Consider the following 20051-nt stretch of genomic DNA (forward strand, 5'->3'; position numbering starts at 1 on the left):
GGACCCCTGCCATGTGAGTCTATGTGTGCCATTGACCCCAAAGCATAGACGACAAACCTTCCAGAAGTTCTAGGAGAGCAGGACTGACAACTAAAGATGCTATGAGAGGTTTTCAATGACATAGTTCATGTGTTGGTCACCACTGAAACAACCACATACATAAAGTAAGTACATGTTAATGTTACACAGAATTCATCTCATTCAAACTGATTACATCTCAATATTAATGTCATTGTGCAGATTTAGTTAATGGCTGGTATACTTTTCCCAGGCCTGTGTTTATTGCAGGAAATTATGGATGGAAATTGAGGTTAAAAACATAGATGGGACAGGGTCGTTTATGTGGTTCAGATGCTTGAGCATTTGCCCTTGGCTCAGGTCATGATTTCCAGGTCCTGGAATTGAGCCCCAAGTTGGGATGCCTGTTTGGTGGGGAGCCTGCTTCTCCCTCTCCCTCTGCCTCTCCCTCTGCATGTCTTTTCTGTCTCTCTCTCAGTCAAGTGAATAAGTGAAATCTTAAGAAAAAAAATAAATGAAACAACAATGCAAAGGGAATGTCTTCTATTCTTGGCTCAATAACAGTCTATGAACCTTTACTAATATAGTTGGATTTTTATTCTGATTCTGCGTATATGTATATTTTCATCATCAGATTTGTATCCTGCTCTGTTGCTGCAGGAAGGAAAGCTGAATATGGTGTCTAGTGAAACCCCATAAGGAGCCTGTTCCTATGAATCCAAGAACAATCTCACTGATGGAATTACCACAGAAAATGCTTCTAGTATGGAGTGATTTGGAGTTAGACCTGATTCACGGTGGGCACAGCTCTAGTCCTTGCACCTTGTGTCCAGCACATTCAGGATAGAACCATTGTTCATTCAGCCACATATGGTCACTAGAGAAATGAATTTCTATTCCTCAAGGCCATTCTGACCCAGAATTTCATATCAAAGGTCTCACATGAGAGTGAATGAGAGGCAGAGAAAAGGAAAGCTTTGTCCCTTAAGTCACAGGCCCTGTAGTACTGGGTTGGTACAGAGGAATTTTCAGCAGATGTCCAGACTGGCTGTATCACTGGGGTAAAGGAGGGAGGAACAGCCTAACCCTCTGAGGGTCATGCAGTTAACTGTGTCATATCTACATGAGTCTGGAGCACTGAGGCTGCTATCCCAGATTAAGTGTACTGATCAGTTTCAAGCACTGACTGGAGCCCTGAGATGGTTAGGACCTGAGCTGTCCCCATTGACAGAGACGCCACCTCAGATTCCTGAGCATCAGCCTCCACCCAGGTGTTCAGGGCACATCCTGGCTGCAGTCGAAGACAGTCAATGTCTTTGATGTTTCCTGGTGATGGGGATTCTACCCAATAGTGTTTGTGACAGAGAGACAACTGGGTAAGCACAGGTTGAGCTTGACTTCTGGAGAGACAGAGAAGCCTGGAAACTGCAGAGCCCAGGGCATTATACACTTGGAGAGAGGGTGTGTGTGTGTGTGTGATTTATATATTAATATACCAGCTAATGTGCCATCAGTAACACAAGAGTCACACTTTTAGCTTAAGATTTGTGGATTACAGAAATGTGAAAATAAATATTTGCAGTTGATACAATAGTACTTGAGATCTTAGAAACTATATGCACATCTTTGTCCCACATTCTTTTTTTTTAAGATTATATTTATTTATTTGACAGAGAGAGATCACAAGTAGATGGAGAGGCAGGCAGAGAGAGAGAGGGAAGCAGGATCTCCGCCGAGCAGAGAACCCGATGCGGGACTCGATCCCAGGACCCTGAGATCATGACCTGAGCCGAAGGCAGGGCTAAACCCACTGAGCCACCCAGGCGCCCATTTGTCCCACATTCTTGATGCAGGGCTCCTGAAACCCTTGCCAAATCCAAAGTGACAAAATCACGAGGAGCATCTTTGTGCAAATGAGGTGACTGTGGGGATTCGTGGATGACTCCAGGATGGGGCTGGTCCCCCAAAACATGAATCCATGTTCAGATGTTGGGAATATTCAGACTCCCATTATCCAGAAAGAGGAGAAGAGCAGAATGTGAATCAGTGATGACTACCTAAGCCTCAATAGTAATTCCAAATATGGGCTTTGAGAACCTTCCAGATTGGTGAACAAACCCATACCGAGAGGGTGATGTACCATAACTCCATGAAGACAGAATCTCCTACACTTGGGATCTTCCCAGAACTTGCCCTAAGTGTCTCTTCATCTGACTGGTTATCAGTTTCCATCATATCCTTTAATGAATTTGTAAAGAGAAGTAAGGATTTCCTTGAGCCACACTAGTAAATTAAGTGAATGAGGGGAGTATCATGGGAACCCCTGATTTGTAGCCAAGTGGGACATAAATGGTGAGGAACCTAAAAGTTGCTATTGACATCAAAGTGAGGAGCATCCTACTGAGTCCTTATTCTGTGCATCTGACACCATCTCAGGGTAGGTAAGCTGTGTGTTAATTTGGGCTAAATTTTAGAATACCAAGCAGGTGTCACAGAAAATTGCTTGCTTTGGAAAAGAAAATCCACACAACAGTTGACCAAATGTGTCAGATATGAAATGTTTTACATCAGCAGTAATGGAGAAACAATGGAAATACAAGGAAAGAATGAGGTTTTGTTTTAATAAAATATTTATTATTTTTAATTTATTCCAGACCGTAGGGCATGTGCAATTGGACTCTATTCCCTCACCTGGGTGTGCATTTGGGACACTTGCAGTGTCTCAGGCAACACCACAATCTGTGAGTCACTCCTCCCTCCTCAAGGAAAGGTCTTTCATCAGAGAACTCTCCACTACATGAATTTCCACAGAAGTCTCAGAGACAAGGTCTCTAGTTCCAGGGGTTCTTATCGCTCACTTCTTCATTGTCTGAGACACTGAGTGTAATGAAAGCTGCTTCCCCAGATACGAGCTCTAACACTGTAAGAGTCAGCCTCATCCTCTGGGTGCAGCCCAGAGATAAGCAGAAGCCCAGCAGTTGCTGAGGTATATTTGGAGCCAGAGAAGTGGTTGGGGACCTCCAGATCCCAACCGTGAAACTGAGTCTGAGTAATAGTATAAGAGAAACCTGGAAGGACTCCCTGGCTTCTGTTGGTACCAGCTGAGGTAGTAGCTGCCAACACAGAAACCACTGCTCAGGGTGCAGGTGAGTCTGACCATTGTTCCCAGCAGTGCAGAGAAGGAGGACAGCTGGATTAGCACAGGTTGGGGCAGGGAACCTGCAAACACAGACATATGGGTGATGGGGAAATGGAAAAAAAAATGAATCATCAGAACATTAAGCACAGAAAGAGTGATGTTGGGACCACCTTGTGTTCCATGAGCTCTGTCGCAACCTGCAAATGCAGACACTCATGTATGCTGGGGCAGGGGCCAGATAAAGTTCCCTCGGGTCTCAGCCAGAGAGGCTGACACCTGCTGGAGGTCAGGCTTGTGTCCCTGTGGCCCCTCCTTACCTGCAGAGTAACATAGGAGCATGAGGAGGACAAGAGTGCAGGCCATGGTGACACAGTGCCTGATGCCACAGTGGCTTGGGCTGCCACAGGCATTCTTTCTTCTCCTCTGCCCCAGGAGGGCCTGTCCATGTAAATGGGGTCCACCTAGGAGCTGCCTGGCCCCTCCCTGAGCCCTGTAACTGGAGCTTAGTTCATATCACACACTGAGGAAGATGGAGGTTTACTCACACTTGTAGAGAACCCTGGAATGGAGCATCTGCTGAGACCACGAAGAGCTTCCAGAGCTGAATGTCCTCAATGACTAGTCCTCACTGAGCAACTTTGTAGGGACCACAGGGCAGTTTCACAGTGCCCCCTGAAAATCTCACATGGAAAAATGAAAAATGAAACAAAAAATGGGGAAAAATACTTGTAGGAGATAATTCCTATTAAGAATAGATAAAATTAATACTTTCTTAAGAAGATCCAAAATTAGGGGCACAGTCAATTAAGCCTCTGACTCCTGATTTAGGCTCAGGTCATGATCTCAAGGTCATGGAATTGAACCCAGCATGGAACTCCATGCTCAGCAAGCATTCCACTAGGATTCTCTTTCTCTCTCTCTCTCCTGATGCTCCTCCCCTGCTCGCTCACTCGGCCTCTCTAAATTATTATTTTTTTAATTAAAAAGGAAGATATACAATTAGTTCTACTTGAAATAATTTGAGTGAATAGATCAATTTTAATAGGAAAATGGAAAATGTGATTTTTTAGAAGCTCTCTACAGAAATGCATATGTTACAGACATTTTCACAGGAGACACCTAACAAACCTTCTGAGATAAGATGTTTCCAATTTCTTTGCTTCTTATTCTATTCTTCTGTTATTAGGATGGAATATTTCTTTTTTTTTAAAGATTTTATTTATTTATTTGACAGAGAGATCACAAGTAGATGGAGAGGCAGGCAGAGAGAGAGAGAGAGAGAGAGGGAAGCAGGCTCCCTGCTGAGCAGAGAGCCCGATGCGGGACTCGATCCCAGGACCCTGAGATCATGACCTGAGCCGAAGGCAGCGGCTTAACCCACTGAGCCACCCAGGCGCCCGGATGGAATATTTCTTAGTTCTTTTAAAAGTGATATAACACTGATAAATACACATAGCAAATTACATTTCACAAAAATGAAAATTACAGACCTGTAACATTAAATATTGATACAAATATTGTATATGAAATATTAACAAAGATGCATCAGTATCATATTAATAAATTGAAATACCATTATTAAGTGTGATTTGTTCCAAAGACGCAAGTTTTGCTCCATATTAAGAACACATTTCGTATCACATGCCATATCATTACATCAAGGGATATGGTCATATAGCCCCAATTGATCTTGAAAGAGTTTTTGACCAAATCACAAAAAAGAAAATATGGAAATACAGATACATTTATAATAAAGTAATACCCACTCTCTCACACAATTATGATGTAACCCTAAGTCCAGCATCTCAGTTCATGGTGTAATGAAGGGGACCATTTGCACAAAGATCAGGAAAATGCTAAGATGACCCTAACTTCCGTTATTTTTCAACAGTATTCCTCAAGTATCGAAAAATACAATTAAGGAAGCAAAATCAATGTTTAATACATAGTATTAGTGGTAATGGGCAAGTAGTCATTCTTAAAGATGTAAAAGGATGTCATGACATTAGACAAGCCAATGCTGGTACAGACATGACCACAGAGATCTCCCCAGTGAGTGATTAGTCACTGACTGTGACCAGTACTGCTGACACGTAATAACAGAGACATGATGGATGGAACAAGGACAACAGAGAAGATGAGTTGGCTCACTGGTCCAGATTGAAGAGAACCATGGAAATTTGAGGCACTGAGCATGATCTGAAGTGATCATCTGTTCCCACACAGACTATGTCCTAAGTGACATCAATCATTGCATTTGTGGAGCTTCTGCCCCAGAGCCAGCATAGCCCACACTGCTGACATTTCCAGTGCAGAAATCAGGGACCTTTGTCCAAGTGACCAGTGCACTGAGACATGGTCTGTTAGTCCAGTGTCACTGTGTCTGCTGCTGACACTGAAGAAAGAACAAGTTCTGAGTGACCTCAGAGACTCCTTTCTATAAGATTTGGCAAAGGCTCCTGCATAAGGGTCTGAAGGAGAATCCCGAGGACATGGTGAGGACCCCACTGAGCTCTGTCTTCTGAGGTTCCATCAAGGGGATTATGGCTACAAGCTTTATTATTCTCTGAGCAGACTCTCCTGAGAGCCCCCTTCCTCCTTGTACATGCATTCCAGCTTCCCTTTTCTCCATGCCTCAACCATACCAGACCCCATAGGGGCATAAAAGCGTGGGGGATGATCCACATTTGAAGCAGTGTGCAGAGGGAGCCAGAACCAGGAGCTCACAGGGCAATGAGCCCTCACCGGTGGAGGCAGGTCACATATCAGTGAGGACACAGTTTGCCCAGTGCCCCTCTCTCCAGCTGAGTGGTTTGCCTACCATCTGCAGTCTTTGCTTCCACAGCTCCCCTGTTGCCCTCAGCACTCACCTCCTCCACCCTTGTCATACCCCTCTGCACACCAAGAAAAAGGTTATTTTTCACCATTGGCTTCCTGATGTAGTGACCCAAAAGAGGGGAGTGAGAAAGAGCCTTTCTAGGTCCATTCATGGAACGATGACACACTTACATTTGGAAATTTATTTCATTGGAAAACTATGATTTATTTTAAAATGCTGTATCACTGCCAACTATATCCCTAGAGCTCCAACTGTGTCTCAGGTTTCCAAATGCCATGCATTGTAATTGCATGGACCATGAAGGAAACAGGCCACTGGGACACATGTATGGGGATCATGCCCATGTGTGCATATAACTTGTGTATGAGAGTTGGGCAAAGACGCCTGTCACATGCTGTGGTATAAAAGGCGGGATCTATAGGGTGAGTCAAGTAATGTCCCCACAGGGACAGGAGCCCTGGGTCAGAGATAAGGGCACAAACCAAGACTAGAAACGCAGAGGCTGGTGGCTGGTGACCCTGGTGAGTGTCCTCAGGATCTCAGAGAGGACGACTTGCTGATCACGTGAGTCCAGGATATCCTATTGGGACATAAAAGGCAACCTAGTAAAATAGGTTGACATCTACCTGAAATCTGTTTTTAATCCATGTGAATGCACATGAATATCCACATATCCACATGGTCACAGTTATATGCACAACAGTGCTGCCCTGGGGTACTTGTTACTTCTGCAGCTCAGCCTTTGTTTCACTTTATTATTTCCTATAATCCTGAATTGTACCCACCAAAGTCAGGTGGAACCTGGCTATTATCTCTTCACAGTGCAGTGGGAGGATGCTCTGTGAGGTCCCCATGTGCGGGGTTAGGCCTGGGTGTTCAAGGTTGGGGTGCCTCTTCCACCCCAGCCTGAAGGACTGGGCAGACTCCCTGGCTGCTGTACCATGCTGAGCAGGAATTATCAATCTCATCCTCAGCCTGGAGCCTGGGTATAGTAAGAGAATCCAGGCCATGTGATCAGGAGCCAGAGACTCTGTGGGAGACCCCAGAGGGCTGGGTGTTCCTCCTGTGGATCAGTGGCTGGGGATGTGGTCTGGGTGTCAAAGTAGCCAAGTTTCTCCTCATTGCCAACTGTTTCTCTATTTCAGGTGCAGAGAGTGTGGCCCTCTGTGAGGAGACATGGTCACTGAGAGTGCCTGAGTCAGCTCCACCTGGGCCACAGACAACATAATGCGATAGAGAGGTGTGACCAGGAGGGTGGCACACCATGAAGGAGAGTGGGGACATGGAGCAGATGCGTCTCCCACCTACCCTGGGTAAGGTTGGCAGTCACCTATGCAGGGAATAAAGAAGGCAAGGAGGAAGGAGCCTAGGCTATAGTAGAGAAACAGACTCTGACCCTAAAGCTCTGTTGTGGAGGCTGAGCTTCCAAAATCTGTTTCTATCTCCAGAAACTTCCATATGAGAAGACCTGCTACCCTCAGATAAGCCCCTGTTTTCTGTCTGTCTGCCCTCTATGCTTAGAGATGGAAAGAGACAGAGGAGGAGAGGATAAACTGACCCAGGGGTAGAGGCGGTCTGGGTGGTGATAACCCCAGCATCATCTAGTGAGTGCACTGATGCCTGCCTCCTGAGAGTACTTGAATGTTTTCCCAGCCTGCAGGGGTCATATAGGGTTATCCCAGGCTATCCACACACCCTCAGACCCCAAACACTCTCTGTCCTCTCTGACATTCCTGGAACCCCTGATGTCAGAGAAGGACCCTGTGCAGTTGTGAATCTTGAAAACGAAGGTTTCCAATAAGGGAGGCCATTCTCACTACAAAGAGGCCAAAGGGAGTTGTGTCTCAGCTGCATTCCCAGACACACACAGAATTTTATCAGATGATCTATCATAACTCTAAAAGTGGGAGTGTTTCCTCTTTCAAATTTTCATGGGAATGTGAATTTAATCAGCATTAAATATACTAATTTCTTTAATGCTGTTGTATCTAGTAGTTGGAGATCTGCACATGGCCGGAGCCTGCTGGGCCACAGTCCAGTGCTGTCTCAGTGTCCTTCATGTTTACAGATGTCTAGGATTAGCCTTTCCCTGTCCCCACCAGACCCCATCCCCTGGATGAGGATCTCCTGCCTGTGTAGATAAGGCCAGGAACAGCTAGGTCATAGTGTTCCAGGCTAAAGGTTGGATGGGATCCCATGAGGGGACATTCTCAGATCAGCAGTCCCTCACAACGATCTCAGTCCCTGTCATGTCACCTCAGGTACAGACACTTCCGATCCAGTGTCACACACTGTGACAGGGTGACAACAATCCCAGGGGTCTGAGGATCTGCTCAGGGATCACAGAGGGTTTTTTATGTCTCAGTCCCTCCTGCGGACACAGCACTGTGTGGGCATTGAGGTCTCTATTGTGTGTGATAGTTACTATCAGCCCCATCCTCAGACTGGAGCTGCAGATGTTCTGTGAAGTCATGTATCTGATTTAGAGCCAGAAGTTCAGTCTGGAATCCCTGATGGCCTGCTACTTGCAAGAGTCAGTAGTTTTGGGCGGTAGTCCTAAGAACTGAAACCCACACACCTTATCTGATCCAGTGTTACTACTGCTCCCAAAGCAGGTTATGGAGAGAGAATTCCCATCTAGAATGTCTGACACCCTCATAGCTGGGTCATTGCCAGAACCTTGAACTGAAGGACAGAGATTCACAGAGAAGGAGAGTCACAACCTCTCACAAGTGAACTGAGGACCAAGGAGAAAGAAAGGGTAACATATCCACCCAGGGGACCTCCCATGCTGCCAGAAATATGTTGTCAGCCAGTGACTGATGAGAATTGGGAGGAGAAAGTTCAGCCTGTGTGGAGATGTCCCCAGAGCTCTTCCTGTACCCCATCTAAGACAGAGATCCCCAATCCTCTCTTATCCCTTCCCTCACTCTGATCAGAGAAGATCCCTTACTTCAGATTGGTCCCTGGGATCCAGAGGAAGGACAGATTGAGGAGGGAAGTGGGATGAGAAAGGACACCCCCTGGAGATCTCAAAAATGGACCTTGAGCACCTGAACCAGGCTGAGTAACAGGTAAAGGGAGGGTTTACACCTTCCTTTGCTCTGGGAGGACCCTCATCACAGAACATGACATGGTGTTTGGTGACAGACTGTTCTGAGGAGGTGTCATAAGGCATGACTGAGGACCCACACAGCCACCTCTAACTGTTCCCAGGACTCACCTTCTCATGGAAAACATTCAGAAACCTGTACTGTTTTCTGCTCTCTCTTTCTCTCTCTCTCTCTCTCTCTCTCTCTCTCTGTCTCTCTCTCTCTGTCTCTGTCTCTCTCACACACACAGAGATGGGCTGAATCAGCTGTAATTGGCATGGGTACTATAGCATTTCATACCATGCATGACATTGACTTTGTTGGAAATGTGTCAACTGTCCTAAAATTTTCACTTATTCCATAAATTGTATCTATGGTCACTTACCTCCCTGTTGCAATTTGTCATAAAATGATCATAAGAATGTGTGTGATTGGTTATCAGTTTATTAATAGAACACACATTTAAATGTAGATTTTTGTGATTATCCAATAATTTCCTTTTGCGAAGTAATTAATTACATGCATATATATGTATATATATATATATATATATATATATATATATATATATATATATTTAACCCACCCTATTTATAACAGAAAGGCACCTAGAGAATATGGTGTTATATTTTTCTGAATTCTCAAAGAAAAGGTACCTCTCATACACCCAATGACAGAGATGGCCCATGAATTCACAGAGAGAGATCCTTAAGTACAGAGACATACCTGCATACACAGAACAAGGAAGCAGGTAATATGTAGAGATAATGAGGGAAAAAAATGAAAGAATTTGGTCATTCTTGATGATCTAAATCTGGCTTTTTAAAAAAAATATTTCTTTTCAGCATAACGGTGTTCATAGTTTTTGCACCACACCCCGTACTCCATGCAATCCATGCCCTTTCTAATACCCACCACCTGGTTCCCCCAACCTCCCACCCCCTGCCCCTTCAAAACCCTCAGAAGGGAGTTGAGGGAAATTGGAAGGGGTGGTGAGCCATGAGAGAATATGGACTCTAAATCTGGCTTTTAAAATCGAAATACTGGGTGTTATACTCATCTAATGAATCATTGAACATTTTATCACAAATTAATGTACTGATAGCCATTTGTAAGTCTTCATTGGAGAAGTGTCTGTTCATATCTTCTGCCCATTTTTTGATATGATTATCTGTTTTGTGTGCGTTGAGTTTGAGGAGTTCTTTATAGATCCTGGATATCAACCTTTTGTCTGTACTGTCATTTGCAAATAACTTCTCCCATTCCGTGGGTTGCCTCTTTGTTTTCTTGACGGTTTCCTTTGCTGTGCAGAAACTTGATTTTGATGAAGTCCCAAAAGTTTATTTTGCTTTTGTTTCCTTTGCCTTTGGAGATATATCTTGAAAGAAGTTGCTGTGGCTGATATCGACGAGGTTACTGCTTATGTTCTCCTCTAGAATTCTGATGGAATCCTGTCTCACATTGAGGTCTTTTATCCATTTTGAGTTTAACTTTGTGTACAGTTGAAGAGAATGGTCGAGTTTCATTCTTCTACATATAGCTGTCCAGTTTTCCCAGCACCATTTATTGAAGAGACTGTCTTTTTTCCACTGTATATTTTTCCTGTTTTGTCGAAGATTATTTGACCGTAGAGTTGAGGGTCCATATCTGGGCTCTCTACTCTGTTCCACTGGTCTATGTGTCTATTTTTAGGCCAGTACCTTGCTGTCTTGGTGATCCCAGCTTTGTAATAATGCTTAAAATCAGGTAACGTGATGCCCCCTGTTTTATTTTTGTTTTTCAACATTTCCTTAGCGATTCGGGGTCTCTTTTGGTTCCATACAAATTTTTGGATTATTTTCTCCAACTCTTTGAAAAATACCGGTGGAATTTTGATTGCAATGGCATTAAAAGTATAGATTGCTCTAGGCAGTAGAGACATTTTAACAATGTTTATTATTCTGATCCAAGAGCCTGGAATGGTCTTCCATCTTTTTGTGTCTTCTTCAATTCCTTTCATGAGTGTTCTGTTGTTCCTCGTGTACAGATCCTTTACCTCCTTGGTTAGGTTGATTCCCAGGTATCTTACGGTTCTTGGTGCTACAGTAAATGGAATCGATTCTCTAATTTCCCTTTCTGTATTTTCATTGTTATTGTATAGGAAAGCCACTGATTTCTGTACGTTGACTTTGTATCCTGCCACGTTGCTGAATTGTTGTATGAGTTCTAGTAGTTTGGGGGTGGAGTCTTTTGGGTTTTCCATATAAAGAATCATGTCATCTGTGAAGAGAGAGAGTTTGACTTCTTCATTGCCAATTTGGATACTTTAATTTCTCTTTGTTGTCTGATTGCTGTTGCTAGGACTTCTAATACTATGTTGAACAAGAGTGGTGAGAGTGGGCATCCTTGTCGTGTTCCTGATCTCAACGGGAAGGCTGCCAGCTTTTTCCCATTGAGGATGATATTTGCTGTGGGTCTTTCATAGATAGATTTTATCAAGTTCAGGAATGTTCCCTTATCCCTATACTTTGAAGCGTTTTAATCAGGAACGGATGCTGGATTTTGTCAAATGCTCTTTCTGCATCAATTGAGAGGGCCATGTGGTTCTTCTCTCTTCTCATATTAATTTGTTCTATCACATTGAGTGATTTGTGAATGTTGAACCCTCCTTGTAGCCCAGGAATGAATCCCACCTGGTCATGGTGGATAATCTTTTTAATGTTCTGTTGGATTCTATTTGCTATGATCTTGTTGAGAATCTTAGCATCCATATTCATCAGTGATATTTGTCTGAAATGCTCCTTTTTGGTAGGTTCTTTGCCTGGTTTGGGGATCAGGGTAATGCTGGCTTCATAGAAAGAGTCTGGAAGTTTTCCTTCTGCTTCAATTTTTTGAAACAGCTTCAAGAGAATAGGTGTTATTTCTTCTTTGAAAGTTTGGTAGAATTCCCCAGGGAATCCATCAGGTCCTGGGCTATTGTTTTTTGGGAGGTTTTTGATCACTGCTTCAATCTCGTTACTAGATATCGGTCTATTCAGGTTGTTGATCTCCTTCTCGTTCAATTTTGGGAGTTTATTGTTTTCCAGGAATGCATCCATTTCATCTAGGTTGCTTAGCTTATTGGCATATAACTGTTGATAATAACTTCTGATGATTGTTTCTATTTCCTTGGTGTTACTTGTGATCTCTCCCTTTTCATTCATAATTTTATAAATTTGGGCTTTTTCCCTTTTCTTTTGGATTAGTGTGGCCAAGGTTTTATCAATCTTATTGATTCTTTCAAAAAACCAGCTTCTAGGTTCATTGATACGTTCTACTGTACCTCTGATTTCTACCTCATTGATCTTTACTCTAATATTGATTATTTCACTTCTTTCGTGTAGAGTTGGTTTGATTTGTTGTTGATTCTCCAGTTCTTTAGGGTTTAGAGACAGCTTGTGTGTTCTGGTTTTTTCAATTTTTTTGAGGGAGGCTTGGATGGCTATGTATTTCCCCCTTAGGACCGCCTTTGCTGTATCCCATAAGTTTTGGACGGAAGTGTCTTCATTCTCATTGGTTTCCATGAATTGTTTCAGTTCTTCTTGGATCTTCTGGTTCATCCAAGCATTCTTAAGCAAGTTGGTCTTTAGCTTCCAGGTTTTTGAGTTCTTCTGTTGATATCCAGGATCTATAAAGAACTCCTCAAATTCAACACACACAAATCAGATAATCATATCAAAAAAGGGCAGAAGATATGAACAGACATTTCTCCAATGAAGACATACAAATGGCTATCAGACACATGAAAAAATGTTCATCATCACTTGCCATCAGGGAGATTCAAATTAAAACCACATTGAGATATCACCTTACACCGGTTAGAATGGCCAAAATTAGCAAGACAGGAAACAACATGTGTTGGAGGGGATGTGGAGAAAGGGGAAACCTCTTTCACTGTTGGTGAGAATGCAAGTTTGTGCAGCCACTTTGGAGAACAGTGTGGAGATTCCTCACGAAATTAAAAGTAGAGCTTCCCGATGACCCTGCATTTGCACTACTGGGTATTTACCCCAAAGATACAGATGTAGTGAAAAGAAGGGCCATCTGTACCCCAATGTTTATAGCAGCAATGGCCACTGTCGCCAAACTGTGGAAAGAACCAAGATGCCCTTCAACGGACGAATGGATAAGGAAGATGTGGTCCATATACACTATGAAGTATCATGCCTCCATCAGAAAGGATGAATACCCAACTTTTGTAGCAACATGGATGGGACTGGAAGAGATTATGCTGAGTGAAATAAGTCAAGCAGAGAGAGTCAATTATCATATGGTTTCACTTATTTGTGGAGCATAACAAATAGCATGGAGGACAAGGGGAGTTAGAAAGGAGAAGGGAGTAGGGGGATATTGGAAGGGGAGGTGAACCATGAGAGACTATGGACTCTAAAAATCAATCTGAGGGGTTTGAAGCGGCGGGGGGGTAGGAGATTGGGGGAACCAGGTGGTGGGTATTAGAGAGGGCACGGATTGCATGGAGCACTGGGTGTGGTGCAAAAACAAGGAATACTCTTATGCTCAAAATAAAAAAAAAAATAAAAACATTATGTACCATACCTTGGCTAATTGAATTCAAATGAAAAACAAATTATTCTTCTGATCCATGAGGGTGGAGTGGTCTTCCATCCTTTTGTGTCTTCTTCAAATATCTTTCATGAGTGTTCTGTAGTTCCTCAAGTACAGATCCTTTACCTCTTTGGTTAGGTTTATTCTCAGGTATCTTATGGTTCTTGGTGCTATAGTAAGTGGAATCTAATTTCCCTTTCTGCATTTTCATTGTTAGTATATAAGAAAGCCACTGATTTCTGTACATTGACTTTGTATCCTGCTACATTACTGCATTGCTGCATGAGTTCTAGTAGTTTGTGGATGGAGTCTTTTGGGTTTTCCATATAAAGTATCATGTCATCTGTGAAGAGACAGAGTTTGAATTCTTCATTGCCAATTTGAATACCTTTTATTTCTCTCTGTTGTTTGATTGTTGTTGTTAGGACTTCTAAAACTATGTTGAATAAGAGTGGTGAGATTGAGCATCCTTGTCATGTTCCTGATCTCAAAGGGAAGAATGTCAGCTTTTTCCCATTGAGGATGATTTTTGCTGCAGGTTTTTCGTAAATAGATTTTAAGAAGTTGAGGAATTAAAATAGTACAAACAAAATGAAGTAATATAAAATAAAATAAAACTGAAATACAAATAATTTTATCTTCCAGATGCACGGATGCATAGTTAACAAATAAATACTGTGCATATATATAATGTATACAGTTTGATGAGCAATGTAGGTCTCCATAGACACAACCTCTCCTGTGCAGGATGGACATTCTTTCCTCACATATGAACCCTTGGTGACCGGAGCTCCCCCTAGCTGTGGATCCCCTACAGCACTGAGGGAAGAGAGAGCTTCACTGTAGGCATGGGAGGTCACAGGAAGAGGCCAGGAGTGGATTCCCAGTGGGTGATGCTGGGTGAATCTTCACCATCTGTCAATGACCCCACACACTATAGGAGTCTGAGGGAGCTTTGACAAATAAAGTTCTCTGAAGCATTTATTTAAAGATTTTATTTATTTATTTGATACTGTGAGAGAGAGGTACAAGTAAGGTGAACAGCAGGTAGAAGGAGAAATGGGCTCCCTGCTGATCAGGGAGTCTGATGTGGGCCTCAATCTGAGAACCACAGGACCATTGTCTGAACCAAAGATAGAAGCTTAATGACTGGACCACACAGGCGCCCCTCTCTGAAATCTTCATTCCTTGAGCAGACAGTGTTCGCAAGAGAGCCTGATGTATGGTGGTTGTTATGATCAGCATTCCAAATGCAGGGTTTGAGAAAAATATAATCCAAACTTAATAATAAGGTTGCTAAAAAGGAGAAGAATTTACATGCTTATGTCTGAAAATTTACCCATAGTTTGCCAGGATTTTTACAGAAAGATCAACTAAAGCAAAAACAAACAAACAGCAACAATAACAACCACAAAATGGAATAACAGATCTCATTTACTAACAGATTATAAAGGGATGTGTTTTACCAGAAAAATTCTGGAATTATATGGAGCAGACTTCAACTGATTTCAGTTTGGACAGGAACAACCCCTGACAAGCAGTGTGCCCAGCTCCAGGTTTGAGCAAGATGCAGGAGGTCAGAGGAATTCCATCATGAGGAATTTATTTTCTGTTTCTTCCTCACATCACACTACCTGAATTTCAGATCAAGCTCTGCAGGTGGGAGTGAGCCTGGACTGGCCTGGAACTGCTCTGTAGAGGGACCAGCAGAAAGGTCAGGAACCAGCTCCAGCTGGACATGCTGGGCTGCAGGAGGGGAGATAAGATGTCACAGGGACTCAGGATCACCCAGTCGCCCTGCCAACAGGGGTGACTTCTGAAACATGGCCGCTCAGCTTCCTGCCATCTCAGCCCAAGCTCTGAAGCCACCCTGGAGAGAGTAGTGCTGACGCAGGACCACTGTGCCCCTCTGTGCCTCCTTCCCCTGGGAGAACTGTCAAATGAAAGACTAAGTCCCACACTAAGCCTCTGCAGGATGAGGCTCCCTCCTGTATGATGGGGACCCTGTGCCTGGTACAGTGCACTTTCCATCATGTTCACTAAATGTGTTCATAAACAAAGGAAATGAATTCATACCAATGTTGCGTTCTTGTAAAAAAAAATCCCTTATTTTTAACAGGAATGGGTGCAGTTTCATCATGTGTCAGATGAAAGTAAGCAATTGGAAGGGGAGGTGAACCATGAGAGACTATGGACTCTGAAAAACAATCTGAGGGGTTTGAAGGGGCAGGGGGTGGGAGGTTGGGGGAACCAGATGGTGGGTTTTAGAGAGGGCATGGATTGCATGGAGCACTGGGTGTGGTGCAAAAACAATGAATACTGTTATGCTGAAAATAAATAAATTAAAAAATATATATCAAAATCCCCCCCCCAAAAAAAAAGAAAGAAAGAAAGTAAGCAAACATCTGCAATCCTGGAAATCTGATGAACATTCTCCTGGGTCAGGGCTGCTCCTGGGTCCTGGGAGCCAGCCATGGAAGTCATCCTGCATCAGAGATGGGTCCTCCCACTGCTCCAGTGGGTGGAGCCCCTCCCTTCTCTGTTCCTAAGACCATGAAACTGCTCCTTCTCTTTCCTGCCCCCATCCTCAGTCCCTGAATCCTCCATGTCATACAGAATCTTATCCACCTTCTCTGCCTTACCTCACACCCCTCATCAAGAATCCTAATGTAACGTGGGCACCACCCACAGCTGCCACCTGGTCTCTGTCTTCATGCTCCTCACCATCAGTTCTGTCTTAGGACATCATCTCAGCACATCAAAATCCAGGGTTCCCTGTCAATCCCTCCAGTGCTGAAGCTCCACCCCACCAATCTCACCACTCCTCACACTCCATTAACATCATATTTGCATTGATATTAATACTTGTGTTTGTTCCTTCTCTCTCATGACATTTTCAAAAACATGGGGACACAGACTGACCCTACCATGTTCTAGCTCTATCTATGTCAGAGCATCTTGCCTGGAAAATATTTGGGGTTTGAACCTCCCCTAATCTCTCTCCTACCCTCTTCTACCTGTGAGAGAGGGAGGGACTGTTCTTTCAATGAGACTCCAGATTTCTGACCCCTCAGAGGTGGGGTGCCATCTCACTGGCCCTGTGTCAGGTTCCTCACCAGATGATATTAGGGAGGAGACTACGGTGTGTTGTTGCATAGAACTATTTGGTGGGGAGTTCCCAACTCTGATCCCAGAGGAGAGGGCACAGGCAGGGTCAGATGACAGGTCCCAGCTCTGATCACCTCTGATCCCTCAGAAAATGAACCGGAGCACCTCTGATGTCCAGGCCCAGAAACAACCTTTCATGACATGGTAAACAGAGCTCATCAGAGATCTCTGGTTTCCCACTGCACTGACCACTGTCTGCTGCATTAGAGCCAGGCCAGGGCTCCCCTTACTTGTCCTTCCACCACACAGGACAGACATCATCCTCTAGTCTGTCCATGGCTCTCATGGGTCAGAACTCAAATGGTGTCATTGTACAAACTCCCCTTAGATCAGGATGAAGTTCAGAACAGCAATGGGACTCAAAGGACACATGGCCCCTTCTCTGCAGGATGCTAAGCCATCTCTGTTATGGGACTCCTCCACAGTTTCCAGGGGAAGCACTGAGGAAATGGAGTCTTCTCTCTAAGTTGTGGAAGAAATCCTGACATGCCTTCCTAGAACGGTTACTCACTGAACATCTTTGTCATCGGTTACTATTTATACCTGTTTGAAACAACAGTTCTCCACACACTGTGGACAGTTATTCCCACCTAGGATCTGTCCTCCCAGCACAGACACTAGTCTGCAGCAGCCCTGCCATGTGAGGCTGTCACTGTCTCTGACCTCAGAACAGAAAGGGCAAAACTGCAGGGGGTTCTAGGAGGAGAGGAGTGACACTGCAGATGTCACAACGATGGAATGACACATTTTACTTATTAGTAATCACTTTTCCAGATGTGCACTTGAAATGGATGCAGGTTAGTTTGTCCAAAATTAACTCAGTAAGATTGATTTAAACTCAGGAACAATGACAAGGAGAAGTTGCAAGTACAATGAGTAGTGTACTTTTGTCAGATCTGTTTGTTGTGGTAAAAAAGTGGTTGGAATTTAGAGATGAAAGCATAGATGGACAAATAATAGAAAATAAATGTCTTCTATTTTCAGCTGAATAGGAACCTATAAGCTTTTTTCTAAAATAATTTGATTTATTATTATTATTATTATTATTATTATTATTATTATTATAGTCATGAGTTGTGCATAATGGGCCTGGTCCTGCAGGTAAAAAGCTGATGTGGTACACAGTGAAATCCAAGAAGAAGCCATTCCTATGAACTTCAGAGCCATCTCAGAGATAGAATTACTAAACCCAGACAGCTCCCACAGGAAGGAAATATTTGGCATCAGACTGGACCCCGGTGGGCATAGCTGTACACACTGTGCCTTTTGTTCTGCAAGTTCAGAACAGAAAAATTGTTCACCCAGCCACCCATGACTAGAAGAAGGAAATTCTATTACCCAAGACCAACCAAACCTAGAAGTGTCTGTCCAAAGTCCCACATGTGAGTGGAGGTGAGTTGGAGATAAGTGTCTCTGATGTCACAGCCCTGAGGACTTGGATTGGGATAATAGAATCTCAGCAGAGGCACAGTCTCTATGGAGGTGTCACAGGGATGACTGAGGGAGTCATAGCCCAGCCTAAGGAGCACAGGGGATTGTGTCCCACATCCCCAGGGGTTCTGAGCTCTAGGGGAGCATCACTGAGCCTGGGGTCTTACGTTCTCCATGGGAAGGATTTATTTAGGCAGCGAGGACTGATGTGAGATCAGACCTTTTCACAATTCCCTGAATCAGAAGTCCAGGTTTTCTCAAGTGACAAAAACAAGATGGAGAATATGAAGGGTTCCATGCAGCTCTATTTTCTAGACATTCTCCTCCCCAGCGATGGACCCTGGAGACTTGGAACTACACCACAAGCATTTGCATTTTTCTATGAAATCCAGACATGGAGATGGAGTTCAGACTGCAGAGCCAGAGGGAGGGACTGAAGCTTGAGGGACATGGGAGAAGACAGAAGAAGAGGAGTGTGTGGGGGGTGTTGTCAGGGAGAGTCTGTAGAATCTGGTCCAAGTTCATGTGTAGCTGGTTCAGAGAGAGGAGATTGTGTTTGCTGCCAGTGTTACTGTCAATATTGGGCTCCCTGCTGCTGGGGAGCCGGCCTCTCCTCTGTCTGTTGTTCCCCCTGTTTGTGCTTTCTCTCTCTCTCTCTCTCTCTCTCTCTCTCTCTCTCTCTCTCTCTGACAAATAACTAAATAAACTCTTTTAAACAGTCAGAGAGGTTTTTTAATCCCCTCAAGAATAACACTAGAAGTTACAAGGAAATGGACTGTAACTTCTCTGAGGTAAAGTTATTTCCTAAAATAAAACAAGCAAACAAACAATTAAATAAATTACCCCCACGCTCCAGGGTGTGAGCACATCATAGATACTGGCCTCAGCTATTTGTCCACCATGTCGTCCCTCTGCAGTCTCCACCTGTGATGGTGCTGCCAGGTGCAGGACTGCAGGCTGCATTAGCTCCTGGCCAGAAGGAGATGGCATCTCTTGTGTCTGGGAGGCTGCCGACTGCTGACATCCATGGGATGGTAGGGCCTGGTGCACCTGCAGGAGCTGGAGGAGTTGTAGCTGACCAGTTGATGTGGTATCATCACGAGGTCTCCAAGTACTTCTCCCAGCATCTGTCCTGCTGTCTCCTCACTAAGTAGGGCAGGCCCCCAGCCCATGGCACAGGCAGCTGGAAACTCTGGGCAGGAAGGATGTCTTCTCCAGGTCCTGCCCTTAGGGGAGATCTCTAGCCCTTGGCCCAGTACCTGAGGTCTTCAAATTCATTGAAAGTCCTTTCCAGTGCACTACCTGGCCCCGCCCAGGCAGGGAGGGGCAGCGGAAGTCCCAGCCCTGTGCACTCACATACATGTGCATGAATGTACCTGTGGACTTGTGCCTGCCCCGGTGCCTGCACTGCATGCCCTTCCTCCACCACAACAGAGCCACCTCCATCTTTTCTCCCCCTGCTGCGGCCTGGGGTTTGTCGTAGGGGTCAAGGGACTCTCCTGACAGCCACCCTCACTGCCTTCCCCACCACACCCTGGTCTGTCTCCCTGTTGTCTGCCCATCTCAGGCAGAGCCCAGAGGGATCAAGGGGGACTAGGTCTCCCAGGATACACGGACCAGAAGAAGCCAAGGAAATCCTACATCTTCCACTGCACCAATCCTGCAGCCCTTGGAGGGCTGTGAGGGGGAACAGGCCACCGCCAAAGCCAGGGCCTGCCAAGGAGCCCAGGTTCCAGGGGTCCTTACCCCACCTCATGCCAGCCTGACCCAAGAGACCTCC

At 44.4% G+C, this 20051-nt stretch overlaps 1 pseudogene; it reads right to left on the reverse strand.

The window, feature by feature from the left end:
* Positions 1-2880: 2880 nt before the first annotated feature.
* Positions 2881-3520, reverse strand: LOC125081789 (probable non-functional immunoglobulin lambda variable 5-48; annotated as a pseudogene).
* Between the last annotated feature and the right edge of the window lie 16531 nt (positions 3521-20051).

Source organism: Lutra lutra, chromosome 12 (genome assembly GCF_902655055.1).
Source record: "Lutra lutra chromosome 12, mLutLut1.2, whole genome shotgun sequence".
Taxonomy (NCBI): domain Eukaryota; kingdom Metazoa; phylum Chordata; class Mammalia; order Carnivora; family Mustelidae; genus Lutra; species Lutra lutra.